The 12,438-nt window shown below is 32.2% G+C and overlaps 1 pseudogene; it reads left to right on the plus strand.

The window, feature by feature from the left end:
- The first annotated feature begins 3,670 nt into the window (after nt 1-3,670).
- On the plus strand, nt 3,671-5,770 carry LOC149549356 (L-type lectin-domain containing receptor kinase SIT2 pseudogene; annotated as a pseudogene).
- The last annotated feature ends 6,668 nt before the right edge of the window (nt 5,771-12,438 follow it).

A 12,438-nucleotide genomic window follows, 5' to 3' on the forward strand; every position in this document is an offset into this window, starting at 1 on the left:
TCACGCCTTTCCATAATTTCAAAGGGTCTTCCCGATCAAATTTTTTTTGAAACAAAAACTCATTAGAGCTCTCATTGTCTTGATTTCAAAAATATAAATTTTATAGTGCTATGATTTTATTTACTATTTTTGCAATATTTTTTAATGAAAGGTGGTACCTAAATGTAAAATAGTGAAGTTCACTAAAACTTTAATAAATTTTATATTTTATATTTTTTCTTAAATTAATTTATATGTCATCAATCTACATAAAATTCTTTTGAGGTTACTTTTTTTTTTTTAAAGTAAAATTTTGATCAAATTATGGTGTCCGTACATGAGAGGTTTTAAAATTTACCTTTATAGCTAATTAATAATTAATAAAAAAAATTATTCAATAAAAAATTAAGAAAAAATATTCTCATCAATCTTAGGTGTATTAGGTAACCCCTTTAAAAGGATTTATGAAAATTCATTTATTTGTGTCAAATTATGGTGTCTGTACATGAGTGTGGTATGGTCCTGAAATAGGAATTTTGAAAAAGTGGTGTTTAAAGATTGATACCAAAAAAAATATATCATATGGGTACACAAATAAATTATATATATTCAAAAAGTAGATTCTAAACACTAAAATTTTTATTTTTGAAGTTTTTTAATACTCAATCTCTAAATGCATCAAATTTTGACATCAATTGACAAGAAATCTCAAAAAATTGAAAAATACTTCCACTTTTTGCCCAAAAGTGAGACCCAACTTCTTGCACTTACCCACATAATTGTTGATATTGGTTTAGAAATTCTTTCTGAAGCAAGTTTCAGATGGTGGGTAAAAGTAGTTTATGGTTATTCTTGAAAACTTAAGAATACAATAGTGAGTAGAACATGTGGTGTCTTAAGACTGCAAGAAAACAATAAAACCGAGAACCTAAATTTATTCATTGTAGAGAAAAAATATGAGCATGGGAAATCACCAACTGCCAACTCAAATAGGTATTGGGAGGCTTTCATTGATAAGCTCAAAGTTCTTTTGAAGACCAAAACATTTCATTTTGCATTATTCCATGGCTAGGTAATGGTCATATCCTTCCAAGCTATGCAAAGAATAGAGCATAAACCAAATCAAATCTATGGAAATCATAATACCTTGATAAAATATGTTTTCAAATTACAGATGTGCCTATAGGTTGAGTTAAAAATGAAATAATGTAGGTGCAAATTTGCAAAGGTAATATGATTTCAATACTATAGCATAATGCAAAATTCACAACACATGAAGTCAAAAAAGAGAATTTAGGGACTATTATTTGAATCATGTTGGTGGTATTTATGGTCATATAGACAATATCATAAGGGGAATGCTATGTCATGAAAACTATAAGAGGGGCCTTGATTTTGGCCAAGCTTTTAATCATCCAAGTATGAGGCTCAGTAGACAAGAAAGATATAAAACCAAAAAGAAAATTGCATCTCATGTGCTCTGTATGAAATTATCACTTTTAACACTATAATATTTTGATAGACTTAGAGTGCTCCTACCACTATAATTCCTAGTCATCAAACTATGGAAGGGTTTTCTCTTATCCCTTGCCAAAAGAATGAGAAACAAAGAGAAAATAGAAAATTTGGATAAAAGGCGATTGTGAATCCCATAATACTTGTAATAGTTTTTGAATTTATATGGAGTTTCCTTTGTTTCTGAATTCAATGGAGTTTCCCTAGTAGCATGCATATGAATCTCGTTGCTATGATAGTTTTCTACGAAGAAGCCATAACAAGTTTTATTAGGGAAATTTTGATTGTCTTAACTGGAAAAAATGGTGAGCTTGGTTGGTACTTGTATGCAAACCATAATATCTACCTAAACAAAGAACAAAGCACAAACCCCACTAACTCAATACAAATCATATTGCATTAATAAACAAAACGGTAAAACTACAGAAATAGTTGTAGAGGAACAATAAGCCACAACATGCTTGAAAACCCTCAACAGATTATGAAGTGTTTTCAAACTTTAAGACGCTGCAAGTCTCAGTTTTGAATCCAAGGATAAACATTCTGCAAATTTATCTTGCAAGAATTTAAAAGCTTAAAAAAATGAAATGGGTATGGTTGCAAACGATTAAAAGATGGAAAAATATGAAATGGAATTATAGAAAAGCGTTTGAAAAGCTTAAACAATATCTCATAGAAATCATCTATAGTGAGAAACAAAGTTAAATTGAAGGAATGCAATTTTCTAGCAAAAGCATAGACCCGTGAAGAAAGTTTGCTTCAAACACAAATTTCTGACTTTTGCTTATGATTATGGCCCAAAAATTTCTCCAAAATCACAGACCCACAAAACAATTTCACTTCATATACAAATTAGGAAATGAAAACCAAAAAAATGTTAGAGAACAATTAATTTTTATTTGAACAAAATTTTTACTGCAAGATGGAATTACTGCTTATATTAGAGAACAATTAAGTTTTGCCTGGACGAAATTTTCATAGTTGCAAGATTCAATTGTTTATTAGGGTCCTATGATTTAGCTTGTGGATCCTACCGAAGAATATTTCTACCCAAAATCAAAATTACATGAAACACAAAGTAAGGGTGAAATTTTTATGGAAACACAAAATCATCTCACCACATAATTATTTTTACCTCAACCAAAATTTCATGAATGCTAGCTGAAATTTTTTGCAAGTGAAATTTCATTTCACTAAAGACTATGTTTGAAATAGAACACTTATTGCATGGTACAATTAAAATATAGGTTTCTCGATCTGTGGCATTAATTAATTAATTAGTATTAACTAACATTTATAGTTTGAAAGATTTTTTGTTTTTTATCAGGAAAATATAATTTTTTCATTGTCTTTTTCTTTCTCACCCAATATAATTTTCAATAAATAGTAGTATTTAAACATTTATAATAAGTTTTTTTTCTATTAGATATAAAGAGATCAAAAAAAGGTTACACAGAACTTCGAGCACTACAAAAGAGGCGAAGCATCAAACCGAAGTCATAAAAGCAAAATATCAGGTAGAAAACATCAAAGAACAACAAAAATCGAACAACACAAGACTAGTACAAAATATCACAGTACAGATCAACCCAAGCGATCCAACTGAATGGGCCTTCCATCCAAACAATAGTCTTCCATTCCTGAATGTGGGCCTTCCATCCAAACTTTTAAGAAATACATATAGACTTCAAAAGTTCTTAATTAGTCTATTCAAAATTAAATTGCATCTCATGATTCTATTAGTTTCTAGCAGGAACTAATAATAATCTGTGTACGGCATGCAGGTCATTGAAAAAATTAATAACACAAAATAATTGCGTCTCATGATTCCATTAGTCTCTGGCGGAAACTAATAATAATCTGTGTACGGCATGCAGATCGTTGAGAAAATTAATAACCCAAAATATCTATAGCATGTTGTGTGAGCATTTTATCTGATCTCACATCGGTTCAATGAACTCGGTGATCTCTCCATATCACATATAACTAGTCAAAGTCTAGCCAAGTGGTAAAAATAATAATATTTTTTTGTCCCTTTCTGGTACACTTTAACGTGTTATCCACGGGCTCATATATATTTCATTTACTTTTGTGTCCTTTGCTGCGCTCTGTTTGTATTCCATTAACCGGAGAGCTTTCTTGTATTATTTTAGAGGCGTGAGAAGCGAAAACACGAATGGAAACTCTGCAATACGCCGAAAGGTAAATCTGGATCAATTTGTCAGCTGGATTTATGTTTTTTTTCCCTCTTTCATAGGTGCATTTCAAGCTCAATTTTGCTTTCTATGGAAAGAATTATTTAAACCTGTTCGAGATCTCTCTAAAGTTGTCCAGTGCTTTTTGATATACACTGCCCGTTAAGTTCCAACGTGAGGATATCGACATTGGAAGGCGCGAGTGTCATGGTCCCTGTACTTTTCCTCCTCCACACCTCGCTTATTACCCAAGCCCACACAAATTTTTTCTTCAACCAATTCAATGCGTTGAGCCTCGAATTCTTCGGTAATGCTTCAGTGGAGTCCAATGCAATCTCCCTCACTCAACCACCTCTATCTACTATTGGCCGTGCTTTCTATCCACATCCCGTGCGTATGAAATATCTGAATTTCAGCACAACTTTTGTGTTTAGCATTGTTCCTTCTCCAGCTTCACAATCTGGATTTGGACTGGCGTTTATCATGACACCCTACAAATCTCCAGAGGGATTTTTATCAGGTCCCTTCCTTGGCTTGATTAGCAATCTCTAACCATCTGTTTGCAGTTGAGTTCGACACATCCAAGAACTTGGAACTTGATGATATTGACGACAATCATGTTGGCGTGGATCTCAACGACCTCAGATCTGTAAACTCTACACCTGCAGGCTACTGGATTAACAACACCGCCCAATTCCAGGAATCGGATCTCCGTAGCGGACATAATATTCAAGCTTGGATTGACTATGATCATCTTCACGAGGAGCTCAAAGTCACCATTGCGGAAGCTGGTCTTGATCGCCCACAGAATCCTCTGTTACATATGAAAAATATATCCCTGTCCAACGTTTTTGAACAAGAGATGTACGTTGGTTTCTCAGCGGCTACGGCAACCATTTATGAAGAGAATCACATCCTGGCCTGGAGCTTTGCTACAGACAGAAGCTTTGCCCTGTCCCTGAATACATCTTCTCTTCCATCCTTTGTACGCAGAAAATCAAGGAGCTCAAACTCCAGATTGATAGCTGGCACCAGTACAGCTTGCATTGTTCTGGTCCTGATTGCAGTTGTAGCAATCCTACTTGTGCTGTGGAAGAGAAGTACAGAGATCTTATTGAAGAATGGGAGATGGAGTATTGGCCTCACAGGTTTAAGTACAAAGACCTACATATTGCAACCAGGGGTTTCAGAGAGGAAGAACTTTTGGGATCCGGGGGCTTCGGTAGGGTATACAGAGGAGTTCTTCCCACAACCGGCCTCCAACTAGCGGTGAAATGTATCCTTCGAGAAACAGATGATGGGGTGAAGGAATTCGTAGCAGAAATCTCGAGTCTTGGTCGCCTTCAACATCGAAACCTTGTGCAGATTAGAGGCTTCTGCAGGCGGGAAAAGCAGCTATTCATAGTTTATGACTACATGCCAAATGGTAGCCTGGACAAGATGATATTTGAAAAGCCAAAGAAGATGCTAAATAGGGATCAGAGGTACAGAGTGATCAGAGATGTGGCTGCAGGTTTGCTGTATCTTCACGACGAGTGGGAGCAATGCGTAGTGCACAGAGACATCAATTCCAGCAATGTTTTACTGGACTGAGACTTGAATGGGAAGTTGGGCGATTTCGGGCTTGCCCGTCAGTACGAGCATAACAAAAACTTGCACACCACTCGCGTTGTAGGAACGCTGGGATACATTGCACCGGAATTCGTAGAAACAGGAAAGGCGAGTCCCCCTACAGATGTGTTCAGTTTTGGTATATTTATGTTGGAGGTTGCATGCGGGAGGAGACCAGTTGATCTCTCCCTTCAATCTGATGACATTGTTCTGGTATGTTGAAAGTGAGATGGAGAGAGTGCTCAAACTGGGTCTGATCTGTTCTAATCCTCAGCCAGAAGGCAGGCTTATGATGAGACAAGTCCTCCAAATTCTTGAAGAAGAAGCTCCACTACCAGGGTTTGAATCCGTTTTCTTTGGATGTTAGTTCACTCTGCAGTTCTTTAAGAATACAACTTCCATATTCAACTGGCGGTACAGAAGATATCATTCCCAGGTCAAACTCTCTTTCTGGTGGTGCCACGGTGTAACATCGATCTATTGATCCGACTGGCAACTTTGGAATACAAACCGATGCAAGTATTTGTACACGACAAGTATTTGTTTAGTATAGCTTTTCGCATTAGAATATATTTAATTAAGTGAATGTCAAAACGTTCAACTTTTATTAGTCCTTGTATAAGGCAGGGAACTAATGTTTTTGTTTTACTTCTGTCTATTTGTTTTTTTTTCCCAAGAATCATATCCTAAAGTTATCCTAAAATTTTAGTCTGTATATTTTTAAAATTATTTATATTGATCTAATTTCTTAATTGTCATTGGCCTGTAACCATTTTCCTGGGGAAATACCAATATTTTCTAAAATGAAAAAGGGGTTAAAAAAAGAAGCGATAAAAGATGAAATAAGTGTTTGTCAGCCTCTGCCATTCTCCTCAATTAAAAGTGAGAAGAAAGACTGCAAAAAAGCCATGCGTAAACTTTAGAAAAGGCAGTTACTTATATCTCTACCACACGTTAGGTTTACAAAAAGCGGTTAATAATCGTTTTCACCATCTTCAATCTCCGCAGAATTTTCGATAAAAGGACTCCTGCGCTCCGTCCCAATCCACAATGTTATTTCATATTTCTAAATTCCACAATAAATTGTTCAACAGGAAGCAACAACACTCACAATGTTCAAATGGATCAAATAACTGAAAAAGTATGTCAAATAGGATTAAAAACACAAAGTTCTATAATTCCTTCAACATTTGGTTCATTTGCTTGTTCTAAATTCTTGCATTTCCAAATGAGTATCCTGCAACCCCTTAAGTTGTCCAATCGGTTTTCCACTTGCAAAGAGCGACAGTATTTTATTGTTTGCCCCACTTTTACATCACCCACTACCGCTCTATCGACAATTACTAACTTTTAAAGCAGAAGTTTTTGAGTTGCAGTTGAATTGCTGCTTCAACAATAATTGGTCAGCAATTGAATGCAATGGACAACAATCAGTGGAAGAGCAAGATAAGGTATGTGTTAATGAATAAACTCTCCAAAAACAAGCTTAAATGATTTAAGAAATAAATCTAGAAGGTATCATAATTCTTTATCAAGTCACCCACTGTACTGCTGGCACTCATTTTTCCGTCCACATAAATAAAATATTGAAAACAATTGAATAGCGAAAGGAAAGTGGATTTATGTCGGCAAGATGTCAAAGGCCGGAGACGAGATCTTGAGTGTAGAGTATGTGAGATCGGACAACTGTAGTGCATTCATTTTTTAAACGAGCCGTGACCTTGGATGGTCGGCAAACCCCAACTTTTTATTGTATTTGTTGAGTTAGTACTTTGTCCTTTGCTTTTTATTCCCCTTCTAAAGTATGTTAAATTCTTTGTCAAGAGCGTACCGACGTGAGTAATGTTAAGGGAATGTGAGATGACATTTCCATAGCCTTTTATTCTTGGCCATCTGTCTCTAAAATAATGTGAATGAGTTGATAAAGTTGTGTATGGATTTTAATGAATTAAAATTCCACTAAAAAGTATATTAGATTAAGGATTGTATTAAATATGAAGTAAATTAAGAATTGAATTGTTAAATAGTAAAGTTAGATATATAGTCAGAGATAAATCCATGGTCATTAAGTTTATCTTAATCAACATTGAGGTGGAGTTATTGATTAGTTTGACAATTATCAAGGTGGTGTTTAAGAGGTCAAGCATCAAGGTACTTGGGGAGGTCACCCATTTTACTATTAGTGCATCTTGAGCACACTTAAACCCATTCTAATTGGAATAGAGGTGGGCTTTGATTAGTCATGAAACATGGGTCAACTGAATTTTATTTGTAGTAGAAAAGATCACCAAATTAAATGAATATGTTTTTGGTATTTGACAAATTAGAATATCATATTTATTTCTTTTAAATACTTAAAAATCAACATAGTTAAATCCAAAAATCTTGTTGTTGTCTTCATATAAACTGTAATAATGTTTCTCAAAACATAGAAAAATGAAACTTCACTTTGAAATCTTTAATTACTTATAATAATCAACTATTCAATCAATGTAATTTTTTGTTTTTAGATTTGATAGTGTATGAGTGTTTGTCATTTCCTTTCTCTACATTTCTTCTATCTCATTATGATGATGGATCATGGAGTGTGATTTGAAATGTTAACATTCAGTAAAAATATTTAACTTTGATAATCAAACTCAATAACAATACAATTATTAATGAGTTAAAATATAACAATAACTTTAAATTCAAAGTATATATACTACAAAATATTAAAAATTATTATGGACTTTGTATTTGAACAAGCTACTTATTACATGTTCTACCAAATAGGAGCACCACCTTTGTTGCAAGTTGTTGTTTCCCATATGTATAGATCTAGACCACATGTACACCATGGTGAATGCCTTAAAAGGACACTATACGTAAAAAATATTAACATACATTATTGTATTGTAGATTTTATATTCTCTTTTATATTTCTAATTTCTTTCAATAACTTTAATTGTAATTCAACTTACATGAAGCCTAAATTACATGTCTTATATTTTAATGGAATGAAAATACGCTAAAAAATAATAAAATATCATTTGAGTTGTTTTTCTCCTACTAACCTTTTTCTTTGGCAACCTATGTCTCACAGTAATGAAGAGACTATCTACAAATCTTTATCGAAGAGGTATAGTGCACCTAGACACACATAAAATTAAAACTAAAAAATAATTTTCCAAACAATTTCTATATCTACAACCCCATTATGACCCCAAAAGGCAGGGACTCCAGCTCGCAAGAGCTCTTGTTTAAAGTATCATTTACTTAACTTGGTACTCAACTTTTATTTAATGTATCCTTTACCTGAGACTCTACTTTTATTTAATATATCATTTCCTTGACTTGTCACTCAACTTTTATTTAACTAGTCAATATCATTTAGTTGACTTGACTATTGATGTAACTATTAAATTCTCCTCCATGCCACCTGTTAAACTCATGTTCTTATTGGATTTGACCTAATGTCATGTACTTCCCACTACCACAATATAGTTGTGTTCACTTATGCCTATGGCTTCATGTGAGAGTTGAAACTTGAAAGGCATTACCCATGTAACCATGGACAACATTGACTTAAAAATTTTGCATGCAAATTTTTTGAATATAATAATTGAAAAATGTTATCATTATTGTTATCAATGTTATCAAGATTTTACAATTAATAAGAATTCAAGTTAATAGTTCAAGTTTTGATTAAATTTTGAGTATTAATAATTAAGAGTCTTAAAGTATTATTTTCATTCTTGAAGTTTCTTTATATTGTTCATTGTCCAAGTCCAATCAATATTTATGTTGGACTAATTCAATAAAAAATCAACTTCTAGGGGAAAGGAACCAATAGTTGAACAAGGTTCAATAGTCGATCACCCTTTTGTGAATATATTATCAAATCTTGTAATATAATTTTACTCTATATTGTAATTAATTGATCTATTTGTAAATTAAAAAAATTAAATGATGATATAAAATAGACTAATACTTGAACACATGAAAACTTATAAATGTTATAGAAAAAATAAAAAATGAATTCATTAATAAGTGAAATAAACAACTCTTTGTCTCAAACATAATATCATAGCTATCTAATATATGTGTGCCACTTATAAAGTAATACACTCACTTAAATAACATTGATATCTTAGTGTACAAATATTATTCTTATGTGTACAACTATTGGGATAGCAATGCATATGCATAGAGTAAATCATATTAATAACAATGCCTCATCACAAATATAAAAAGTAAATACTAATAAATGTCTTGTATTTTCTTATAAATTTGTGAGATTGTCAAATAAGTTTTGTGTTCAACTACTCGTCCCTTTGTGTTGGATATAGGATGTATTTTATATTTAATAATGTGTTATTTTTATAACAAAAATTTTTAAATAAAAAAATTTGATGTTGATGTATCTATCCTTGTGTTTAATATAAAAGTTATATATAACAAATATTTATCATTAGTAAAAACTATTTGGTCCATTTAAGTTGCATATATGTTACATTTCATATAGTTAGACAATATAAGATTAACAAAAGATGATATTTTAAAATTCAATTATTAGAGATTTTTAGGTTGAGCTTTGGTTGAATGTTTAAAAAGTCATTTTTTGGACACATTTTACTAGGTGTGCTATTTTAACGAGTTGTATGACAAGTCACACCTTCAAACCTTAGTTGCAGGTAGTTCAATGTGCATTTTACATTTCTAAAAAAAATGGTTTTACGATATCCCATGTAGCAGCTACATGTTGACGAAGTTGGCCCTCGCGATTGCTAGTCCCTATCCCCTATATAATCGATACAAACATTCTAGTGGGTATGTTGATTGGGATATCCCAAAGATGTGAATATTTAAGACTTCTTTGTAGTAATATGTAAGTTTAATTAGAGCTCACCATTAGAGAAGTAGGTTCAATTCTATTTTTCCCTCTTTTAAAATTCAAAATTCAAAATCACTATCAACTATCTATTTTTGCATAAATTAAATAAAATCTAGCAAGTTTACATTGGTGTGCAATGGGTACACCAAAGAACTCATGGAGAGTCAACTGAGAAATAATTGGTTTATAATATTTGCATATATTTTTCTAGTACATGAGATCGATTGATAAGAAATTCAACCATTTTTTTGTGTGCAATGAAGATCTCATTGAATAAGTGATAACTTCAAATCAACTATTCAACCACTTATATGTATTCAAACAAGACTATTATAACAAAACCTTGAAACCTAAAAGATGACTAGGATCCAAACGAGTTAGTGTAGAAACTTCAAATTTACTACCAATTGTATAACATTTTTCATAAATTGATTAAAACTAGCAATTGTACCTTGTTGTGCAATGGATATGCCAAAGATGTGTACAAAGTCAATTGAGAAAAATATTTTCTTTATGTTTTTGCATCTATTTTTATGGTACCCAAGGTCAATTGATGAGAAATTTATTCATTTTTTAATGCAACAAGGGTCTCAATAGAGAAGTTATTGTTTTAAATCATCCATGCAACTAATTACAAGGATACAAAAAGATTAAGTTCAAAATATTTGAAATAGAAAGCTGACTATACCCTATATTAATATGTATAGAAACTCCAAACCTACTATCAATTCTATGACTTTTCAATAAATTAATTAAAACTTGCAATTTTACCATGGTTTGCAATGGATATACCAAAGAGGTGTGGAACATTAATTGAGAAAAAAATTGCCTTTTGTTTTTGTTTATATTTTTGTATTAGATGAGATCATTTGATAAGAAATTAAACTAGTTCTTGTTGTGTGCAACAAAGGTCTTAATAGAGAAGTGATACTTTCAAATCAACTATGCAACTAATAATAAGATAGGGACTAAAAATTTTTTTTGAGGATGAAAGATAAGTCAACTCTAGTTAAAAAGTGTAGAAACTTTGAATTCACTATAAAATATATTGTTTATCATAACTTAATTAAAACTAGAAAGCATACCTTGGTGTGTAATACATAATGGTAAATTTACTAGTCCTCATTAGAACATTGAGTTTGTTCATACTTGGGTGCTCTACAAGTGAAAAAATAAAGGGTGGACTAATTCTTAACTATTGAAAAAGGTTTTTATTTCTTCTATGTTCTCACACATATTATCTTTTTATTCTTGTTGGAGGGACTTCAATGCTTGCTCGATCACACACTTAGGAAATAAGAACCAATATTTTCTTCCCTTGACTTGCTTCACAATTTACTCCTTGGCTTACCTTTAGAATTTTGGGATGAGGAGGTTTTTAGAGGTGTAGCAACCTAATTTGGGGATTTGTTATCTTATGGATTCCATGATGCCTATAAGGAAGATGTCGGTTTATGCTTGCATTTTTGTCAATATTAAATAATTGTCTGATTTACTATGGAATGTTTTTATTAAATCTAAACTTGAGGCTTGGTCAGAGAACATTGAGTTGAAATCTATCCCCTTTTCTCATTTTCATAATAGAAAATAAGCTCATTAGGTTGAAGATTCTCCTATGAAACAAGAAAAATTGAAGACATCCAAGAAGGTCTAGAGAAAAAGGAAACTAAATGTCAAACCAATGTTGAGGGAAATCAATTGGAAGCTAAAGGATAAAAGGGAGACTTCAATAGTAATAAGGCAGCTTCACAAGTTGAGACTGATAGCCTGAATGATAATGAGGAAGAGGGTCATCCTATGACTAAATAATTCAATGAAATGACCAACATGATGATTGGTGAGCAGGAGGAGCCCTCAAGTTTAAAGTGAGATCATATTGAGAAGCACAAATGGTTGATCATTGAGGATCCACAAACATGTGCATTACTTGGAGAGTTAGGAACTAATTTAATGATATATCTATTAAATTGTTCAGGCGATCATTAAGAGGATTCTCTTGAGACAAAGTTTTTTGAAGATGATGATAATCAATCTCATTAGGAAAGTGACGATACAAAAATAGATAGGGACAATACGACTAATGGTAATTGGTTGTTTTCTCAAATCCAAGAGGGGGAAAATGATGCTCCTTTCACAAATAAACTAAGATCTCTTTTCTTATCAATAAATAACTAAACAATTATGCCAATTTTTTAAAAATAACTTCTAATTGAAATCAGATGATTATAAAATTATATTTGTAGTCAAATGAGCTTAATTTAT

The sequence above is a fragment of the Cupressus sempervirens genome, chromosome 7, assembly GCF_028749045.1.
Source record: "Cupressus sempervirens isolate cs-2001-9-10 chromosome 7, ASM2874904v1, whole genome shotgun sequence".
Classification (NCBI taxonomy): Eukaryota; Viridiplantae; Streptophyta; class Pinopsida; order Cupressales; family Cupressaceae; genus Cupressus; species Cupressus sempervirens.